Here is a 22,540-nt window from a genome sequence, read left to right as displayed (position 1 = left end):
ATCATGTTGCATTTATTTTGCCTCTACCTCATAACTGCTGGTTCCAACTGAAGGAGCCAGCAAAAGACAACCTCGTTCGTCTGTAAACACACGAACGAGGTTGTCTTTTGCTGTAAGTCAGTGCTACGGCTGGCTGACAGAGACCAGCAGAGATCAAAAAAACTGTGCTATATGTGTTTTTAAAAGTATATTTGTAATTCAACTAGCATTATAATTCATGATTCCAGGTACAGCTGAAGAGAAATACACTTTCAAATGCAAGCAATTCTCAGCAAAGAAGTGAAAAGTTTGAAAGAGCTTGTTTTAGGCATTTGCATAGGAATATTTTAATATGTTCTGCAAATTAAGACAAATGTAAAATTAAAAAACGCTTTTTTTACACTGATATTAAGTAAGATGGTTTTTTGGTTGTTTTTGGTTTTTAGGGACAAAGGAGCAGACGTGCCAGTTTATTAAGCTCAGGGGTGAGAATGACCACCTTTTTACTGGAGCTAAAAACTCATGAGGACATGAGGGTACAGAGAGAACCAGAAGAGAGGAGGGCACAGAGAATGGACAGACTGTTTTCCAAAGAATGGCACCAAAATAAGGGGCTATATAATAAATAAATAAATATGTTTTCTTCAGATAGTTTCTTAAAGTTTTAAGCTGTTCTAATAAATTTCCAAATCATCTTTGTCACCAATGTATTTAATTTCCATTTAACCTAACAATACATCAACTTCATTTAAATTTCTAAACACAAAGTTTATTTTGAAAATTAGAAATAGCATTTTAAAAAGAATGTGGAAAAAAAGAACATTCAAACAGATCAAGATTACAAGACAATAAAGGCATAAAATAAAACTATGTACAAGTATTTACAATGGGAAAACCAAAAGAAGTATGTCAATCACTGGCAGGATATTTATGAAAGTTAGAAAGATAGGAGTTTTTGAAACTGGACAGAAACTGACTGCAAAGAAAGTTATTGTACCTCCAAGACACGGTGGCTGAGTTTTTAGCTCCACTAAAAAGGTGGTTTTTCACCCAGCATATTCTTTCCTAAAGTTGGTAGTCTAGCGCAGAACAAAATGAATAAATAACACTGCATTAATATGCAAATATGAATTGCTAATTGGGTGCATGTCAGTGCTGAGGTAAAATGTTGTCTCTAGAAAGGTTCTGAATTTTTTTTTCATGGCTCTAAAAAAATGTAACTGTAATGTAAAAAAGTAACTGAATTTCAACGTGCAATTTAATATCAAATGGCCACCTTGGTGATAAATCCAGATGACCTGTGCTTGGACTTGTAGAATTCTATTGATTTTGGGTCAAAACCTTGACCAGCACAACATGAGTAAATTTGTAAAATATGAATTGCTAATTGGTTGCATGTCAGTACTGAGGTAAATTGTTGTCTCTAGAAAAGTTCTGTGACTTTTTTTTTCATGGCTCTAAAACAATGCTGTGCAGGGCCGGTTAGCTCAGTTGGTCAGAGTGTGGTGCTAATAATGCCAAGGTCATGGGTTCAATCTCTGGGCCAGTCACAAATGTGTTTGTTTGACAAGAAAGTTTCAAATTATACAGGTCCTTCTCAAAATATTAGCATATTGTGATAAAGTTCATTATTTTCCATAATGTCATGATGAAAATTTAACATTCATTTATTTTAGATTCATTGCACACTAACTGAAATATTTCAGGTCTTTTATTGTCTTAATACGGATGATTTTGGCATACAGCTCATGAAAACCCAAAATTCCTATCTCACAAAATTAGCATATTTCATCCAACCAATCAAAGAAAAGTGTTTTTAATACAAAAAACGTCAATCTTCAAATAATCATGTACAGTTATGCACTCAATACTTGGTCGGGAATCCTTTTGCAGAAATGACTGCTTCAATGCGGCGTGGCATGGAGGCAATCAGCCTGTGGCACTGCTGAGGTCTTATGGAGGCCCAGGTTGCTTCAATAGCGGCCTTTAGCTCATCCAGAGTGTTGGGTCTTGAGTCTCTCAACGTTCTCTTCACAATATCCCACAGATTCTCTATGGGGTTCAGGTCAGGAGAGTTGGCAGGCCAATTGAGCACAGTGATACCATGGTCAGTAAACCATTTACCAGTGGTTTTGGCACTGTGAGCAGGTGCCAGGTCGTGCTGAAAAATGAAATCTTCATCTCCATAAAGCTTTTCAGCAGATGGAAGCATTAAGTGCTCCAAAATCTCCTGATGGATAGCTGCATTGACCCTGCCCTTGATAAAACACAGTGGACCAACACCAGCAGCTGACACGGCACCCCAGACCATCACTGACTGTGGGTACTTGACACTGGACTTCTGGCATTTTGGCATTTCCTTCTCCCCAGTCTTCCACCAGACTCTGGCACCTTGATTTCCGAATGACATGCAGAATTTGCTTTCATCCGAAAAAAGTACTTTGGACCACTGAGCAACAGTCCAGTGCTGCTTGAATGCAGCACCTGTAGCCCATTTCCTGCACACGCCTGTGCACGTTGGCTCTGGATGTTTCTACTCCACACTCAGTCCACTGCTTCCGCAGGTCCCCCAAGGTCTGGAATCGGCCCTTCTCCACAATCTTCCTCAGGGTCCGGTCACCTCTTCTCGTTGTGCAGCGTTTTCTGCCACACTTTTTCCTTCCCACAGACTTCCCACTGAGGTGCCTTGATAAAGCACTCTGGGAACAGCCTATTTGTTCAGAAAAGTCTTTCTGTGTCTTACCCTCTTGCTTGAGGGTGTCAATAGTGGCCTTCTGGACAGCAGTCAGGTTGGCAGTCTTACCCATGATTGGGGTTTTGAGTGATGAACCAGGCTGGGAGTTTTAAAGGTCTCAGGAATCTTTTGCAGGTGTTTAGAGTTAACTCGTTGATTCAGATGATTAGGTTCATAGCTCGTTTAGAGACCCTTTTAATGACATGCTAATTTTGTGAGATAGGAATTTTGGGTTTTCATGAGCTGTATGCCAAAATCATCCGTATTAAGACAATAAAAGACCTGAAATATTTCAGTTAGTGTGCAATGAATCTAAAATATATGAATGTTAAATTTTCATCATGACATTATGGAAAATAATGAACTTTATCACAATATGCTAATATTTTGAGAAGGACCTGTACAAGATTAACACACAAGCTAGTTGCTGGCTATGAGAGCTTATCAGGATTAAAGTGGTTAAAAAGCCTTTTTTTCAGACAACTTTGTGTCTTTATTTGTGACTCAATAACATGAAGCAATTTACAAAACTTTTCAGCATATTCTTTCCTAAAGTTGGTAGTCTAGCGCAGAACAAAATGAATAAATAACACTGCCTCAACCTTTCCATGTAAATCCAACAATAAAGGTGAATAAAGGCAAGTTTTTCTTGTATTTTCATCACGTCTAAATCTTTTCCATTCAAAAACAGCTCATTGTGAATTATGCTTGTAAAAATAATTGGATTTCAACCTGCAAATTAATATCAAAGGGCCTCCTTGGTGATAAATCCAGATGACCTGTGCTTGGACTTGTAGAATTCTATTGATTTTGTTCAAAACCTTGACCAGCACAACATGAGTAGATTTGTAAAATATGAATTGCTAATTGGTTGCATGTCAGTACTGAGGTAAAATGTTGTCTCTAGAAAGGTTCTGACTATTTTTTTCATGGCTTTAAAAGAATGCTTTGCAGGGCCGGTTAGCTCAGTTGGTCAGACTGTGGTGCTAATAACACAAAGGTCATGGGTTCAATCCACTTACTGGCCAGTCACAAATGTGTTTGTTTGACAAGAAAGTTTAAATCTATACAAGATTAACACACAAGCTAGTTGCTGGCTATGAAAGGCTGTAAGGATTAAAGTGGTTCCAAAGCTTTTTCTTCAGGCAACTTTGTGTCTTTTTTTGTGACTCAATAACATGAAACAATTTACAATCCTTTTCAGCATATTCTTTCCTAAAATTGGTAGTCTAGCGCAGAACAAAATGAATAAATAACACTGCATTAACCTTTCCATGTCAATCCAACAATAAAGGTGAATAAAGGCAAGTTTTTCATGTATTTTCATCACGTCTAAATCTTTTCCATTCAAACACAGCTCCTTGTGAATTATGCTTGTAAAAGTAATTGTATTTCGCCCTGCAATTTATTATCAAATGTTCACCTTGGTGATAAATCCAGATGACCTGTGCTTGGACTTGTAGAATTCTATTGATTTTGGGTCAAAACCTTGACCAGCACAACATGAGTAGATTTGTAAAATGTGAATTGCTTATTGGTTGCATGTCAGTACTGAGGTAAAATGTTGTCTCTAGAAAGGTTCTGACTTTTTTTTTCATGGCTCTAAAAAATGCTTTGCAGGGCCAGTTAGCTCAGTTGGTCAGAGTGTGGTGCTAATAACACCAAGGGCATGAGTTCAATCCCCATACTGGCCAGTCACAAATGTGTTTGTTTGACAAGAAAGTTTCAAATTATACCAGATTAACACACCATCTAGTTGCTGGCTGTGAGAGCTTGTCAGGATAAAAATGGTTCAAAAGCTTTTTCTTCAGACAACTTTGTGTCTTTATTTGTGACTCAATAACATGAAGCAATTTACAAACCTTTTCAGCATATTCTTTCCTAAAATTGGTAGTCTAGCGCAGAACAAAATGAATAAATAACACTGCATTAACCTTTCCATGTCAATCCAACAATAAAGGTGAATAAAGGCAAGTTTTTCTTGTATTTTCATCACGTCTAAATCTTTTCCATTCAAACACAGCTCCTTGTGAATTATGCTTGTAAAGGTAATTGAATTACAACCTGCAATTTATTAGCAAATGTTCACCTTGGTGATAAATCCAGATGACCTGTGCTTGGACTTGTAGAATTCTATTGATTTTGGGTCAAATCGTTGACCAGCACAACATGAGTAGATTTGTAAAATGTGAATTGCTAATTGGTTGCATGTCAGTACTGAGGTAAAATGTTGTCTCTAGAAAGGTTCTGACTTTTTTTTCATGGCTCTAAAAAAATGCTTTGCAGGGCCAGTTAGCTCAGTTGGTCAGAGTGTGGTGCTAATAACACCAAGGTCATGGGTTCAATCCCCATACTGGCCAGTCACAAATGTGTTTGTTTGACAAGAAAGTTTCAAATTATACAAGATAAACACACAAGCTAGTTGCTGGCTATGAGAGCTTGTCAGGATTAAAGTGGTTCCAAAGCTTTTTCTTCAGGCAACTTTGTGTCTTTATTTGTGACTCAATAACATGAAACAATTTAAAAAACTTTTCAGCATATTCTTTCCTAAAATTGGTAGTCTAGCGCAGAACAAAATGAATAAATAACACTGCATTAACCTTTCCATGTCAATCCAACAATAAAGGTGAATAAAGGCAAGTTTTTCTTGTATTTTCGTTCGTTCGTTCGTTCGTTCGTCGTCTTCCGCTTATCCAGGACCGGGTCGCGGGGGCAGCAGACTCAGCAGAGACGCCCAGACGTCCCTCTCTCCAGACACCTCCTCCAGTTCCTCCAGGGGGAGCCCAAGGCGTTCCCAGGCCAGCCGAGAGACATAGTCCCTCCAGCGTGTCCTGGGCCGTCCCCTGGGCCTCCTCCCGGTGGGACGTGCCTGGAACACCTCCCGAGGAAGGCGTCCAGGAGGCATCCGGTATAGATGCCCGAGCCACCTCAACTGGCTCCTCTCGATGTGGAGGAGCAGCGGCTCTACTCCGAGCCCCTCCCGGATGGCCGAGCTCCTCACCCTATCTCTAAGGGAGTGCCCGGCCACCCTACGGAGGAAGCTCATTTCAGCCGCTTGTATCCGTGATCTCGTTCTTTCGGTCATGACCCAAAGTTCATGGCCATAGGTGAGGGTAGGAACGTAGACCGACCAGTAAATTGAGAGCTTTGCTTTTCGGCTCAGCTCTCTCTTCACCACAATGGACCGGCACAGCGCCCCCATTACTGTGGCAGCTGCACCGATCCGTCTGTCGATCTCCCGCTCCATTCTTCCCTCACTCGTGAACAAGACCCCGAGATACTTAAACTCCTCCACTTGAGGCAGGAACTCCCCTCCAACCTGAAGAGGACAAGCCACCCATTTCCGGTCGAGTACCATGGCCTCGGACTTGGAGGAGCTGATCCTCATCCCAGCAGCTTCACACTCGGCTGCGAACCGCCACAGCGCATGCTGTAGGTCTTGGCTAGAGGGGGCCAGCAGGACCACGTCATCCGCAAAAAGAAGAGACGAAATCCACTGGTCCCCAAACCAGACCCCCTCCGGCCCTTGGCTGCGTCTAGAAATCCTGTCCATAAAAGTTATGAACAGGACCGGTGACAAAGGGCAGCCCTGCCGGAGTCCAACATGCACTGGGAACAGGTCCGACTTAGTGCCGGCAATGCGGACCAAACTCCTGCTCCGCTCGTACAGGGACCGGATGGCCCCTAATAAAGGGCCCCTGATTCCATACTCCTGGAGCACCCCCCACAGGGCATCACGAGGGACACAGTCGAATGCCTTCTCCAGGTCCACAAAACACATGTGAACCGGTTGGGCAAACTCCCATGAACCCTCGAGCACCCTGTAGAGGGTATAGAGCTGGTCCAGTGTTCCACGGCTGGGACGAAAACCACACTGTTCCTCCTGAAGCCGAGGTTCGACTATCGGTCGGACTCTCCTCTCCAATACCCTGGCGTAGGCCTTACCAGGGAGGCTGAGGAGTGTGATCCCCCTGTAGTTGGAACACACCCTCCGGTCCCCCTTCTTATAAAGGGGGACCACCACCCCAGTCTGCCAGTCCAGAGGCACTGTCCCCGACCGCCACGCAATGTTGAAGAGGCGTGTCAACCATGACAGCCCTACAACATCCAGAGACTTGAGGTACTCAGGGCGGATCTCATCCACCCCCGAAGCCTTGCCACCGCGGATCTTTTTAACCACCTCGTTGACTTCAGCCTGGGTGATGAAAGAGTCCAACCCCGAGTCCCCAGCCTCTGTTTCCACCACGGAATGCGTGATGGCAGGATTGAGGAGATCCTCGAAGTACTCCTTCCACCGCCCGATAATGTCCTCAATCGAGGTCAGCAGTCTCCCGCCCCCACTATAAACAGTGTTGGCAGAGCACTGCTTCCCCCTCCTGAGGCGTCGGACGGTTTGCCAGAATCGCTTCGAGGCCAACCGGTAGTCCTTCTCCATGGCCTCACCGAACTCTTCCCAGGCCCGAGTTTTTGCCTCTGCCACAGCCCGGGCCGCAGCACGCTTGGCCTCACGGTACCCGTCAGCCGCCTCAGGAGTCCCACAAGCCAACCACAGCCGATAGGACTCCTTCTTCAGCTTAACAGCATCCCTTACTGCCGGTGTCCACCACCGGGTTCTGGGATTGCCGCCACGACAGGCACCGCAGACCTTACGGCCGCAGCTATGGGCAGCAGCATCGACAATAGATGCAGAGAACATGGTCCACTCTGAGTCTATGTCTCCAACATCCCCCGGGATCTGGTCGAAGCTCTCCCGGAGGTGGGAGTTGAATACATCCCTGGCCGAGGGCTCCGCCAGGCGTTCCCAGCAGACCCTCACTATGCGCTTGGGCCTGCCGAGTCTGTCCGGCTTTCTCCTCCTCCAGCGGATCCAACTCACCACCAGGTGATGATCACTGGACAGCTCAGCCCCTCTCTTCACCCGAGTGTCCAAAACATGCGGCCGAAGGTCTGATGATACGACAACAAAGTCGATCATCGACCTCCTGCCTAGGGTGTCCTGGTGCCAAGTGCACTGATGGACACCCTTATGTTTGAACATGGTGTTCGTTATGGACAATCCGTGACTAGCGCAGAAGTCCAATAACAAAACACCACTCGGATTCAGATCGGGGAGGCCATTCCTCCCGATCACGCCTCTCCAGGTGTCACTGTCGTTCCCCACGTGGGCGTTGAAGTCCCCCAGCAGAATAATGGAGTCCCCGGGAGGGGCACTATCCAGCACCCCCGACAGGGACGCCAAGAAGGCAGGGTACTCTGCACTACCACTCGGCCCGTAGGCTGAAATGATAGTCAGAGACCTCTCCCCAACCCGAAGGCGCAGGGATACAACCCTCTCATCCACTGGGGTAAACCCCAACACGAGACGGCTGAGCTGGGGGGCAACAAGCAAACCCACACCAGCCCGCCGCCTCTCCCCGTGGGCCACTCCAGAGTAGAAGAGAGTCCAACCCCTCTCAAGGAGATGGGTTCCAGAGCCCACGCTGTGCGTGGAGGCGAGGCCGACTATTTCTAGTCGATATCTCTCGACCTCCCGCACAAGCTCAGACTCCTTCCCCCCCAGCGAGGTGACATTCCACGTCCCTAGAGCCAGCCTAAGCATCCGGGTATCGGGCCGTTGAGGTCTCCACCTTCGTCCGCCACCCAATCCTCTTTGCACCGGTCCCTCACGGTTCCCCCTGCAGGTGGTGGGCCCACTGGAGGATGGCCTCGCGTCTCTCGTTCGGGCTTGGCCCGGCCGGGTCCCGCGAGGAGCAACCCGGCCACCAGGCGCTCTCCGACGTCAATCCATGTCAATCCAACAATAAAGGTGAATAAAGGCAAGTTTTTCTTGTATTTTCATCACGTCTAAATCTTTTCCATTCAAACACAGCTCCTTGTGAATTATGCTTGTAAAAGTAATTGAATTACAACCTGCAATTTAATATCAAATGTTCACTTTGGTGATAAATCCAGATGACCTGTGCTTGGACTTGTAGAATTCTATTGATTTTGGGTCAAAACCTTGACCAGCACAACATGAGTAGATTTGTAAAATGTGAATTGCTAATTGGTTGCATGTCAGTACTGAGGTAAATTGTTGTCTCCAGAAAGGCTCTGACGTTTTTTTTCATGGCTCTAAAACAGTGCTCTGCAGGGCCGGTTAGCTCAGTTGGTCAGAGTGTGGTGCTAATAACGCCAAGGTCATGGGTTCAATCCCCATACTGGCCAGTCACAAATGTGTTTGTTTGACAAGAAAGTTTCAAATTATACAAGATTAACACACAAGCTAGTTGCTGGCTATGAGAGCTTGTCAGGATTAAAATGGTTCAAAAGCTTTTTCTTCAGGCAACTTTGTGTCTTTATTTGTGACTCAATAACATGAAGCAATTTACAAAACGTTTCAGCATATTCTTTCCTAAAATTGGTAGTCTAGCGCAGAACAAAATGAATAAATAACACTGTATTAACCTTTCCATGTCAATCCAACAATAAAGGTGAATAAAGGCAGGTTTTTCTTGTATTTTCATCACGTCTAAATCTTTTCCATTCAAACACAGCTCCTTGTGAATTATGCTTGTAAAAGTAATTGAATTACAACCTGCAATTTATTATCAAATGTTCACCTTGGTGATAAATCCAGATGACCTGTGCTTGGACTTGTAGAATTCTATTGATTTTGGGTCAAAACCTTGACCAGCACAACATGAGTAGATTTGTAAAATGTGAATTGCTAATTGGTTGCATGTCAGTACTGAGGTAAATTGTTGTATCTAGAAAGGTTCTGACTTTTTTTTTCATGGCTCTAAAAAAATGCTTTGCAGGGCCAGTTAGCTCAGTTGGTCAGAGTGTGGTGCTAATAACACCAAGGTCATGGGTTCAATCCCCATACTGGCCAGTCACAAATGTGTTTGTTTGACAAGAAAGTTTCAAATTATACCAGATTAACACACAAGTTAGTTGCTGGCCATGAAAGGCTGTCAGGATTAAAGTGGTTCCAAAGCTTTTTCTTCAGGCAACTTTGTGTCTTTATTTGTGACTCAATAACATGAAACAATTTACAAAACTTTTCAGCATATTTTTTCCTAAAATTGGTAGTCTAGCGCAGAACAAAATGAATAAATAACACTACATTAACCTTTCCATGTCAATCCAACTATAAAGGTGAATAAAGGCAAGTTTTTCTTGTATTTTCATCACGTCTAAATCTTTTCCATTCAAACACAGCTCCTTGTGAATTATGCTTGTAAAAGTAATTGAATTACAACCTGCAATTTATTATCAAATGTTCACCTTGGTGATAAATCCAGATGACCTGTGCTTTGACTTGTAGAATTCTATTTATTTTGGGTCAAAAGCTTGACCAGCACAACATGAGTAGATTTGTAAAATGTGAATTGCTAATTGGTTGCATGTCAGTACTGAGGTAAATTGTTGTCTCTAGAAAGGCTCTGACGTTTTTTTTCATGGCTCTAAAACAGTGCTCTGCAGGGCCGGTTAGCTCAGTTGGTCAGAGTGTGGTGCTAATAACACCAAGGTCATGGGTTCAATCCCCATACTGGCCAGTCACAAATGTGTTTGTTTGACAAGAAAGTTTCAAATTATACAAGATTAACACACAAGCTAGTTGCTGGCTATGTGAGCTTGTCAGGATTAAAGTGGTTCCAAAGCTTTTTCTTCAGGCAACTTTGCATCTTTATTTGTGAATCAATAACATGAAGCAATTTACAAAACGTTTCAGCATATTCTTTCCTAAAATTGGTAGTCTAGCACAGAACAAAATGAATAAATAACACTGCATTAACCTTTCCATGTCAATCCAACAATAAAGGTGAATAAAGGCAAGTTTTTCTTGTATTTTCATCACGTCTAAATCTTTTCCATTCAAACACAGCTCCTTGTGAATTATGCTTGTAAAAGTAATTGAATTACAACCTGCAATTTATTAGCAAATGTTCACCTTGGTGATAAATCCAGATGACGTGTGCTTGGACTTGTAGAATTCTATTGATTTTGGGTCAAAACCTTGACCAGCACAACATGAGTAGATTTGTAAAATGTGAATTGCTAATTGGTTGCATGTCAGTACTGAGGTAAAATGTTGTCTCTAGAAAGGCTCTGACGTTTTTTTTCATGGCTCTAAAACAGTGCTCTGCAGGGCCGGTTAGCTCAGTTGGTCAGAGTGTGGTGCTAATAACACCAAGGTCATGGGTTCAATCCCCTTACTGGCCAGTCACAAATGTGTTTGTTTGACAAGAAAGTTTCAAATTATACAAGATTAACACACAAATTATTTGCTGGCTATGAAAGGCTGTCAGGATTAAAGTGGTTCCAAAGCTTTTTCTTCAGGCAACTTTGCATCTTTATTTGTGAATCAATAACATGAAGCAATTTACAAAACTTTTCAGCATATTCTTTCCTAAAATTGGTAGACTAGCACAGAACAAAATGAATAAATAACACTGCATTAACCTTTCCATGTCAATCCAACAATAAAGGTGAATAAAGGCAAGTTTTTCTTGTATTTTCATCACGTCTAAATCTTTTCCATTCAAACACAGCTCCTTGTGAATTATGCTTGTAAAAGTAATTGAATTACAACCTGCAATTTATTATCAAATGTTCACCTTGGTGATAAATCCAGATGACGTGTGCTTGGACTTGTAGAATTCTATTGATTTTGGGTCAAAACCTTGACCAGCACAACATGAGTAGATTTGTAAAATGTGAATTGCTAATTGGTTGCATGTCAGTACTGAGGTAAAATGTTGTCTCTAGAAAGGTTCTGACCTTTTTTTTTATGGCTCTAAAAAAATGCTTTGCAGGGCCGGTTAGCTCAGTTGGTCAGAGTGTGGTGCTAATAACACTAAGGTCATGGGTTCAATCCCCATACTGGCCAGTCACAAATGTGTTTGTTTGACAAGAAAGTTTCAAATTATACCAGATTAACACACAAGTTAGTTGCTGGCCATGAAAGGCTGTCAGGATTAAAGTGGTTCCAAAGCTTTTTCTTCAGGCAACTTTGTGTCTTTATTTGTGACTCAATAACATGAAACAATTTACAAAACTTTTCAGCATATTTTTTCCTAAAATTGGTAGTCTAGCGCAGAACAAAATGAATAAATAACACTACATTAACCTTTCCATGTCAATCCAACTATAAAGGTGAATAAAGGCAAGTTTTTCTTGTATTTTCATCACGTCTAAATCTTTTCCATTCAAACACAGCTCCTTGTGAATTATGCTTGTAAAAGTAATTGAATTACAACCTGCAATTTATTATCAAATGTTCACCTTGGTGATAAATCCAGATGACCTGTGCTTTGACTTGTAGAATTCTATTTATTTTGGGTCAAAAGCTTGACCAGCACAACATGAGTAGATTTGTAAAATGTGAATTTGTTAGGTATTATTTAGTCAACTCAGAGGTAAGAACGATACAGTCATAGTTACTTGTGACAAGGGTAGCCCACTTTGCAGTGAAACTACAAAGTTTTTGACACCCTATCTCTTTATTTATATGCACAGTTCAACAGACAGTTCAGACAGGGTGTGTGTGTGTGAGACGGAAAGGAGGCTGGTTCACACAGAGATAACAATGATCTCACACACACAGGGAGGAAGGCATAGTGCAGGTGCCTTGCAACACAAGGTTTTTACATGAGTGATAACAAGTTTTTGCACCCATCCAACAGTCCCTCCTTTTATCACAAGTAAAAACATTTAATATAAAAACGAGTAAGAAAAATACTTTGTATGAGCGAAAACCCACGGACGGTAAACAGATTATATTTTGTGGGAAAGACTCATACGGCCCCGCCGCCCTTGGCGACCATTAAAAGTTAAATGTTGATTAATACTTGAAATCATAAAAATAAAAGAATGATACTTGAAATCATAAAAATAAAAGAATAATACTTGAAATCATAAAAATAAAAGAATAATACTTGAAATCATAAAAATAAAAGAATAATACTTGAGATCATAAAAATAAAAGAATAATACTTGAAATCATAAAAATAAAAGAATAATACTTGAAATCATAAAAATAAAAGAATAATACTTGAAATCATAAAAATAAAAGAATAATACTTAATGAAAACAGTGAAACATAATAAAGGAATTTAAAAATCTGCCCTGTTTATGTCATCATTGTACTTTTTCTCATTTCACTTAAGCAACAACTTCTTTCGATTTTCTGCTGTAAGGTCATTTTATGAAATACAATGTATGAGTTCACTCAGGCTTTTGATGTGATTTATTTACAACATGTCATCATAATCGTCCCCTTCATTTTCGTGCATTTCTACCTGGTTCAGTGTTGCATATGCCACCATGAACAATACCAGAAATTCTGTAGGAATGGATGTGTGTCATGTTCTTCCGTCAGTGGTCTGAGATGGGTCCCGTCTGATGTCCATCTCTTCTGGTTCGGTATCACCTCCTGTGGATCCTGCTTTAGATAGAGAAAGAGTCCTGCTACCAGAATTAAGCTCAGGCTTATCAGTCCTGTCCACATGTTACAGAGAGCCATTTTATAATTGGGCGCAGATCAGCTGTTTTCTTCACCGGTTTGAGACGCTGGGCCATCTTTGAACCCGGACTTCCTCTGCTACCCCGTCGGTTGATCTGGCTCCTGTAATGGCAAAACTGGCTTACAGTGGCTTTTATGGATCCAGGAAGGCCTCTCTGCTATTTTCAGAGCTGTGGGCGTTGTCAGGAGTATTTGAAACGGCCCTTTCCACCAAGGAGTGCTCCAATCCTTCCGGTGGAGTGTCTTAATCAGGACCAGGTCTCCAGGCCTCATTCTGTGGGATAGGAGCAGAGATTATCGGCAGACCACTGGACATTTGTTCTTCTTTTGTCTGCAACATTTTATTCATCCACTCAGCTAATGAAGGTTCCTGTTGTGCTTTCTCTATTTCATTCATGTCAGAGGGCAGAGAAAACGGTCTGCCATGTACTATTTCTTTGAGAATACAAATTCACATCAGCAACTTGGTGTCACGTGATCTCAGACTCAGAACACAGTGGGTGGAGTTATACAATGATGTACAGTAGGTGGCAAATGGAGTAAGACCGGTTTGATTTGGAGTTATTCTCATCCATAATTAACCAGGGATAGGCATTCGGGCCATGGCCTCCCTGTTTCTTCCATTGTTTTCCTTAATCTTTAACTGAAACCCTAATGCATTAGAACTTAGTTCTATTAATTTATTTACAAAATGAGTTCCGTTATCTGACCTTATAATCTGTGGGATACCATATGTGGGGAAGAAATGTGTCACTAGGTTCATCTATTACAACTAGGCAATATTTCTTCCCCCGTGTTTGCAACAACTTATGCATGATCTGCAAAAATGATTTGCATAGTCAGAAATATTTATAGTGTAGCATTAATGCTTTACCAGATGTGACATATTCCCCCCTTGACACGTGGGTCTTCCCAATGTGTCACTGTAGCCGCTGTGTTGTATAACTTTTTTGGGAGGATTGGTTTATCTTCTATCTGATAGATGTCATCTTTTTTCTGTGCTCCTCTCTTTAGCCAGGCCTTTATTTCTGTCTTGGGTGCTGACTGTTGGGCGTCTATAAATAGCAGATCTGACATTTTCTCTTTAATAGGTTGAAATGAGTTAGTTCTGTCCCTGATGATGTTTTAAAACCTCTATTTTGCCAAATCTTAGCATGGTGATGTACTGATCCGAAAACGTATTGGCTGTCTGTGTATATAGTAAGTATTTGTCCCTCATGTAATTCACATGCTCTTACTACAGCATATAATTCTGCTGTTTGGGCTGAGCATGTATTGGGTAGAGATTTAGCTTCTATTATCCTATCGATGGTTGTTACTGCATAACCAACTCTATTCTTTCCATATTCATCTTTAGATGCTGAGCCATCTACAAACACAACACATGAATCTGGTAGAAGGGTTTGAGAAATGTCTTGTCTGGGTTTGGTGTCTTCTTCAACTTTTGCTTTATAAGAATGTGGTTTTCCATCTTCTGCAGTAGGTATTAGAGTACTTGGATTTAAAGGGCACATCTTTTTAGAGTTATGTTTGGCTGTGATAATAATAGTGATGTCAGTGTGATATGCCTTGCATGTAGCGTCAGGTGCTTCTCTTAATATTCCTGACTTCAACATATCTTGTATTATTGGCTTAGTATCTTCTTCAGCTTCTGGCTTTAAGGGGTATTGACGGACTAATGGCCTTTTTTCAGATATTAGTTTAACCTTGTATGGTGGGAACCCCTTTATAAGCCCTACATCAGTTGATGATTGTGACCACAGTTCAGGTGGGACAGCAGATAGGGCAGGATGCATGTTGCTCTCAGCTAAGCCCTGTATTTGTCCCTCTGCCTCATCTAAATGTATCCTTGGATGGACTTTGACTGTCCATGCCAGAATGAGCTTCCAGATTCCTGTATTAGGATCTACCTTTGACAGTGTCAGTGCTGTTCCTGCAGAGGTTTAAAGCCTCTGTTTTTCCAAATTCTTATTATTCTTTTTTATCATATTTTATAAAGTAAGTCCTTATTACATTTAAAAATGAGATCACTATTTTTGGTAGTTGCTATTATTATAAATAATGCTTGGTTTAGTTCTTATTAAAAATAAAAAATAAAAACTCACTCACTGATGAACACAAAAAATGAAGGGCATATTATATCTTATAATCTTAGTTTGTTTTACCCAGTTTTATAGATACAACATACAGTTTCAGTCAGCTTTGTATTTAGTTCAAGTAACTAAAGTTTGTTTCAATTAACTAAAGTTGTATCTATTTCAGTCCAGTTCAGTAATTCTGTTAAGGTTAATTTCATCTTATGTTAAGTTTGAGTCTAATTCAATCATTTTGAACCTGACTGGAAAAAGTCTAAACATCTGTTAAAATCTTTTTGTTTTACCATAGAGAACTGACCTAATATTATTATGGTATGTTGAGGACTCTAATTTTTACATAACATGAAACAGACATTTATTTCACAAAAACAGAAAGTCAAACACAGACATTTGGCCACATGAAAGTTTAAATAACCTGTTTGTAAAAGAATTAGGAAAAATTGAAGATGGATCTATGAACTTTCCTATGGTTATCAGTATTTTTAATACAGGTAGAACCTTTGCTATCTTTATATGATTTTTCGGAAAAAGATTCTGGAAACCTTATTAAGATATAAATTTGGCAAAGATCATCAGAACATCAGACCTTTATTAGCGATTTTAAAGTCCCTCAAAGATGCATTACAATGAAATCAGTCATTCCCATTCACACACATTCACACACTACTTACTTATTTCTCTGTCAGAGTCATTTTTATTTGCAAAGATTTGAACATAATTTGACTTCTATTATTCTTAAAATGCACATTGTTTCCTCATAACCCCTTTTGTTTCCACAAGGTCTGTTTTGAACGCTTCAATTCTTTTTTTTTATTCACCAAGAATCAATAAGGTGGTCTTAGTGGGTCCACCTTAAAGGTGTTATCTGTTGGGTGTCATGTTATCATTGTCAGGTCAGTGAGGTTCATAAGTCAGTCAGAACCTTGGTCATTTGGTCTGTGCACATAATGTTTCATAGATCCAGCCCATGATTAGTCAGCAAAACCTCCACCTATAGGAGAAAAATTGATTGTTAATGAATGAGCTGCATTTCCTAGGAACACTGTCTTCCTCCTGGATGAGCATCACCTGTTGAAAAACTTTCATCATTGTTTGTTTCACATATTCAATCAGATCTTTATATTATATCAGTAGGTGAAGTTGTTAGTATCTCATGTAGACTGACATATACTGTTGCATTTGGAGAGGATCTCAGATTAAATAAACATAGTTAGAGCTTCAATCCAGGTTCATTTTGTGTCTGCAGACTTTAGCCAATTTTTCTTTTCTTTCTTTTTTTTTTTATACATAAAGAGCAAGATTCAAAACATTTTCAAAAGGCAGATTGTGGCAGAATGTAAACAAAACTGCTTATTGATTGACAAAATAACATTCAAGCACACAATCACCATATTAAAAGGCTCTACTTCTAGAGAATCACTAAACTTTTGGGGTCCGGTTTTGGCCCGCGGACCTTGAGTTTGACACATGCAGGGTAGAGTTACAATTTTTTTCAGACCTTTCAGCAGAGACAGGCTTCTGCTGTTTGCAGAAGTTTTATCTTTGTTTTCAGGCAGCTGCATCTCTTTGTCAAGGTCGTTTCACAGAGCTGAAATTTAACTTCTCTCAAAGAGGAAAAATCAAGAATGCACACAATCTGAGCCAAATATGTAATTATTTCCCTGTAAAATGAATCTTTTGCATTTTATCATGATATTGTTAGTAGTATAACACCATAGAATGATTTTTAAAGCACCTGTTTCTCACTAATGCTTGCCTACAAAATCTTTTACTCTCAGATTACTTCTTTAACAACATTCTGTTCTCTCTTCTCTAGTCATTGTTCACTGGGTTGTCCAGTTGGACAGTTTCCATGTTGTCCACATTGTCACCTCCTCTTTTAACTTCTTTTACCACGTCCTCTAAAACCATCTCTTAGTCTTTATAATCTAACCTGGGATGGGTGGCGGTCCGCCCCCCCCTTTATTTGTTTTCAGTTAAGCTGAAAGTTTTTTCCTGTGCTTTTCTTAAGGCCTCAGTATTATGGCTATGTCAGTTAAAAGCTGCTCTTATTGTTGTTTTTTTAATTCATCTTTTTGTTTTAATCTGTTTATCAACTGTGAGCACTCAGGGACTGAAAAGTCCCCTTTGAAATTATAATCTGGCAAGGTTTTTTATTGTCTCTTGAATCTTTTGAATGCATAATCTCCAGTTTAAGATCCCCGTGTAGTTTTAGGATTTCAGTGATAATTAAGTTTCCTGAAAATCCGTATTTTTATGCCATCGTGTACATATTTCTGTTAAATCAGAGCTTTTTCTCTGTTCTTTCCCCATTGTTCTTTGTTATTTTTCTCTTTTTAGTTTTCATTATTGCTAATTTTAGATCCCCTTGTAATTTTAAGACATCCTTTGTATCTAATTTGCCCAAAAACCCATGTTTTTTTATTTTTTATTCCATCTATGACAGATCATACCTGCTCCTTTTACATAGTTCTCCATAAACTTTACCTCCCATTCTAAGTCAATTAGTTTACTTTGTTTCTTCCCCATTATGTTTTATGTTAGTTTAATTATAGTATAAATGTCCCAGATAAAAGGTCACTGGCATGAGACTTTAAGGAGAGGACATTAACACGCCCTTCTACTGCGACTAATTCGCAGCGGTGTTAATTTTCTGGAATGAAATCCGACCTGAATCTCCAAAGTCACCAGTACGTAGTTTTAATCTGGGCAAAAGAAAACACAGGACTAGCAGAATCCTGCTATGATTCTATTAAAATGCTTAGTCCTCCAAACACACACAACACAGTCACACAGTTAGTTTCAGGTACCTTGTAATTTTTCTAAGTTAATTTGGTGTTATTTTATGAGCTCAATTTACTCCGTTCTTTTTACTTGTATAGCGCTTATTCTATTCCCTCGCAGGGGAATAACCCTTAGTCGTTTTATTTGGCCCCCTTCTTGGCGGGGCCCTACCTTAATTTGTCACTATTCCTTTCACGGTGGAATAAAACCATCCCAATGCAGCGTCCTTACCGGCGACGCACTACCAACGACTTTTAAGTACTTTTCTTCTTTTATTTATATAGCGCTTACTCTATTCCCTCACAGGGGAATAATCCTCAGTCGTTTTCTTTAATCCCCTTCACGGCGGGATTGTACCAAATTTGTCACTATTCCTTTCACGGTGGAATAAAACCATTCGAATGCAGCGTCCTTACCGGCGACGCACTACCAACGACTGTTAAGTACTTTTCCTATGAACTGTATTTTAAAACTGTCTCACCTCGGAGTTGACTTCTTGGTGACTCTTTGGACCCTGTGAGAGTCACCCCGCGCAGAGGAAGGCAATAACCCACTGGCCAGGTGTGAATTCACACACACCGGGACTTTCAGCCACTCCGGCTAAAGGAGGCTGTGCAGCGGTGCTTCGCTCGACGTCAGGCTTCCCCCACGGATCCCAGAGTCACTGTTAAAGCAAAGAGAAATAAGGTTATTGAATTAATCCGGCTTCGAAGGACCAATAAATGTTAGGTATTATTTAGTCAACTCAGAGGTAAGAACGATACAGTCATAGTTACTTGTGACAAGGGTAGCCCACTTTGCAGTGAAACTACAAAGTTTTTGACACCCTATCTCTTTATTTATATGCACAGTTCAACAGACAGTTCAGACAGGGTGTGTGTGTGTGAGACGGAAAGGAGGCTGGTTCACACAGAGATAACAATGATCTCACACACACAGGGAGGAAGGCATAGTGCAGGTGCCTTGCAACACAAGGTTTTTACATGAGTGATAACAAGTTTTTGCACCCATCCAACAGAATTGCTAATTGGTTGCATGTCAGTACTGAGGTAAATTGTTGTCTCTAGAAAGGCTCTGACGTTTTTTTTCATGGCTCTAAAACAGTGCTCTGCAGGGCCAGTTAGCTCAGTTGGTCAGAGTGTGGTGCTAATAACGCCAAGGTCATGGGTTCAATCCCCATACTGGCCAGTCACAAATGTGTTTGTTTGACAAGAAAGTTTCAAATTATACAAGATTAACACACAAGCTAGTTGCTGGCTATGTGAGCTTGTCAGGATTAAAGTGGTTCCAAAGCTTTTTCTTCAGGCAACTTTGCATCTTTATTTGTGAATCAATAACATGAAGCAATTTACAAAACGTTTCAGCATATTCTTTCCTAAAATTGGTAGTCTAGCACAGAACAAAATGAATAAATAACACTGCATTAACCTTTCCATGTCAATCCAACAATAAAGGTGAATAAAGGCAAGTTTTTCTTGTATTTTCATCACGTCTAAATCTTTTCCATTCAAACACAGCTCCTTGTGAATTATGCTTGTAAAAGTAATTGAATTACAACCTGCAATTTATTAGCAAATGTTCACCTTGGTGATAAATCCAGATGACGTGTGCTTGGACTTGTAGAATTCTATTGATTTTGGGTCAAAAGCTTGACCAGCACAACATGAGTAGATTTGTAAAATGTGAATTGCTAATTGGTTGCATGTCAGTACTGAGGTAAATTGTTGTCTCTAGAAAGGCTCTGACGTTTTTTTTCATGGCTCTAAAACAGTGCTCTGCAGGGCCAGTTAGCTCAGTTGGTCAGAGTGTGGTGCTAATAACGCCAAGGTCATGGGTTCAATCCCCATACTGGCCAGTCACAAATGTTTTTGTTTGACAAGAAAGTTGCAAATTATACAAGATTAACACACAAGTTAGTTGCTGGCTATGAAAGGCTGTCAGGATTAAAGTGGTTCCAAAGCTTTTTCTTCAGGCAACTTTGTGTCTTTATTTGTGACTCAATAACATGAAACAATTTACAAAACTTTTCAGCATATTCTTTCCTAAAATTGGTAGTCTAGCGCAGAACAAAATGAATAAATAACACTGCATTAACCTTTCCATGTCAATCCAACAATAAAGGTGAATAAAGGCACGTTTTTCTTGTATTTTCATCATGTCTAAATCTTTTCCATTCAAACACAGCTCCTTGTGAATTATGCTTGTAAAAGTAATTGTATTTCAACCTGCAATTTAATATCAAATGTTCACTTTGGTGATAAATCCAGATGACCTGTGCTTGGACTTGTAGAATTCTATTGATTTTGGGTCAAAACCTTGACCAGCACAACATGAGTAGATTTGTAAAATGTGAAATGCTAATTGGTTGCATGTCAGTACTGAGGTAAAATGTTGTCTCTAGAAAAGTTCTGTGACTTTTTTTTTCATGGCTCAAAAAAAATGCTTTGCAGGGCCGGTTAGCTCAGCTGGTCAGAGTGTGGTGCTAATAACACCAAGGTCATGGGTTCAATCCCCTTACTGGCCAGTCACAAATGTGTTTGTTTGACAAGAAAGTTTCAAATTATACAAGATTAACACACAAATTATTTGCTGGCTATGAAAGGCTGTCAGGATTAAAGTGGTTCCAAAGCTTTTTCTTCAGGCAACTTTGCATCTTTATTTGTGAATCAATAACATGAAGCAATTTACAAAACTTTTCAGCATATTCTTTCCTAAAATTGGTAGACTAGCACAGAACAAAATGAATAAATAACACTGCATTAACCTTTCCATGTCAATCCAACAATAAAGGTGAATAAAGGCAAGATTTTCTTGTATTTTCATCACGTCTAAATCTTTTCCATTCAAACACAGCTCCTTGTGAATTATGCTTGTAAAAGTAATTGAATTACAACCTGCAATTTATTATCAAATGTTCACCTTGGTGATAAATCCAGATGACCTGTGCTTGGACTTGTAGAATTCTATTGATTTTGGGTCAAAACCTTGACCAGCACAACATGAGTAGATTTGTAAAATGTGAATTGCTAATTGGTTGCATGTCAGTACTGAGGTAAAATGTTGTCTCTAGAAAGGTTCTGACTTTTTTTTTTATGGCTCTAAAAAAATGCTTTGCAGGGCCGGTTAGCTCAGTTGGTCAGAGTGTGGTGCTAATAACACTAAGGTCATGGGTTCAATCCCCATACTGGCCAGTCACAAATGGGTTTGTTTGACAAGAAAGTTTCAAATTATACAAGATTAACACACAAGCTAGTTGCTGGCTATGAGAGCTTGTCAGGATAAAAATGGTTCAAAAGCTTTTTCTTCAGACAACTTTGTGTCTTTATTTGTGACTCAATAACATGAAGCAATTTACAAACCTTTTCAGCATATTCTTTCCTAAAATTGGTAGTCTAGCGCAGAACAAAATGAATAAATAACACTGCATTAACCTTTCCATGTCAATCCAACTATAAAGGTGAATAAAGGCAAGTTTTTCTTGTATTTTCATCACGTCTAAATCTTTTCCATTCAAACACAGCTCCTTGTGAATTATGCTTGTAAAAGTAATTGAATTACAACCTGCAATTTATTATCAAATGTTCACCTTGGTGATAAATCCAGATGACCTGTGCTTGGACTTGTAGAATTCTATTGATTTTGGGTCAAATCGTTGACCAGCACAACATGAGTAGATTTGTAAAATGTGAATTGCTAATTGGTTGCATGTCAGTACTGAGGTAAAATGTTGTCTCTAGAAAGGTTCTGACTTTTTTTTCATGGCTCTAAGAAAATGCTTTGCAGGGCCAGTTAGCTCAGTTGGTCAGAGTGTGGTGCTAATAACGCCAAGGTCATGGGTTCAATCCCCATACTGGCCAGTCACAAATGTGTTTGTTTGACAAGAAAGTTTCAAATTATACAAGATAAACACACAAGCTAGTTGCTGGCTATGAGAGCTTGTCAGGATTAAAGTGGTTCCAAAGCTTTTTCTTCAGGCAACTTTGTGTCTTTATTTGTGACTCAATAACATGAAACAATTTACAAAACTTTTCAGCATATTCTTTCCTAAAATTGGTAGTCTAGCGCAGAACAAAATGAATAAATAACACTGCATTAACCTTTCCATGTCAATCCAACAATAAAGGTGAATAAAGGCAAGTTTTTCTTGTATTTTCGTTCGTTCGTTCGTTCGTTCGTCGTCTTCCGCTTATCCAGGACCGGGTCGCGGGGGCAGCAGATTCAGCAGAGACGCCCAGACGTCCCTCTCTCCAGACACCTCCTCCAGTTCCTCCAGGGGGAGCCCAAGGCGTTCCCAGGCCAGCCGAGAGACATAGTCCCTCCAGCGTGTCCTGGGCCGTCCCCTGGGCCTCCTCCCGGTGGGACGTGCCTGGAACACCTCCCGAGGAAGGCGTCCAGGAGGCATCCGGTATAGATGCCCGAGCCACCTCAACTGGCTCC

At 40.3% G+C, this 22,540-nt stretch overlaps 12 non-coding genes across 12 annotated transcripts; all 12 read left to right on the top strand.

The window, feature by feature from the left end:
• Window positions 1–4,333: 4,333 nt before the first annotated feature.
• trnai-aau lies at window positions 4,334–4,407 on the top strand. The gene has a single exon. It is a non-coding gene; the product is annotated as a tRNA-Ile (tRNA).
• A 592-nt stretch (window positions 4,408–4,999) lies between these two features.
• Window positions 5,000–5,073, top strand: trnai-aau. The gene has a single exon. It is a non-coding gene; the product is annotated as a tRNA-Ile (tRNA).
• A 3,773-nt stretch (window positions 5,074–8,846) lies between these two features.
• trnai-aau lies at window positions 8,847–8,920 on the top strand. The gene has a single exon. It is a non-coding gene; the product is annotated as a tRNA-Ile (tRNA).
• A 593-nt stretch (window positions 8,921–9,513) lies between these two features.
• Window positions 9,514–9,587, top strand: trnai-aau. Its single transcript has one exon. It is a non-coding gene; the product is annotated as a tRNA-Ile (tRNA).
• A 593-nt stretch (window positions 9,588–10,180) lies between these two features.
• Window positions 10,181–10,254, top strand: trnai-aau. Its single transcript has one exon. It is a non-coding gene; the product is annotated as a tRNA-Ile (tRNA).
• A 593-nt stretch (window positions 10,255–10,847) lies between these two features.
• On the top strand, window positions 10,848–10,921 carry trnai-aau. The gene has a single exon. It is a non-coding gene; the product is annotated as a tRNA-Ile (tRNA).
• Window positions 10,922–11,514: 593 nt separating this feature from the next.
• trnai-aau lies at window positions 11,515–11,588 on the top strand. The gene has a single exon. It is a non-coding gene; the product is annotated as a tRNA-Ile (tRNA).
• Window positions 11,589–19,217: 7,629 nt separating this feature from the next.
• On the top strand, window positions 19,218–19,291 carry trnai-aau. Its single transcript has one exon. It is a non-coding gene; the product is annotated as a tRNA-Ile (tRNA).
• Window positions 19,292–19,884: 593 nt separating this feature from the next.
• Window positions 19,885–19,958, top strand: trnai-aau. Its single transcript has one exon. It is a non-coding gene; the product is annotated as a tRNA-Ile (tRNA).
• Window positions 19,959–20,553: 595 nt separating this feature from the next.
• trnai-aau lies at window positions 20,554–20,627 on the top strand. Its single transcript has one exon. It is a non-coding gene; the product is annotated as a tRNA-Ile (tRNA).
• Window positions 20,628–21,220: 593 nt separating this feature from the next.
• On the top strand, window positions 21,221–21,294 carry trnai-aau. Its single transcript has one exon. It is a non-coding gene; the product is annotated as a tRNA-Ile (tRNA).
• Window positions 21,295–21,886: 592 nt separating this feature from the next.
• On the top strand, window positions 21,887–21,960 carry trnai-aau. Its single transcript has one exon. It is a non-coding gene; the product is annotated as a tRNA-Ile (tRNA).
• The last annotated feature ends 580 nt before the right edge of the window (window positions 21,961–22,540 follow it).

The sequence above is a fragment of the Girardinichthys multiradiatus genome, chromosome 2, assembly GCF_021462225.1.
Source record: "Girardinichthys multiradiatus isolate DD_20200921_A chromosome 2, DD_fGirMul_XY1, whole genome shotgun sequence".
NCBI lineage: Eukaryota > Metazoa > Chordata > Actinopteri > Cyprinodontiformes > Goodeidae > Girardinichthys > Girardinichthys multiradiatus.
This window is presented reverse-complemented; position numbering and strand designations above follow the sequence as displayed.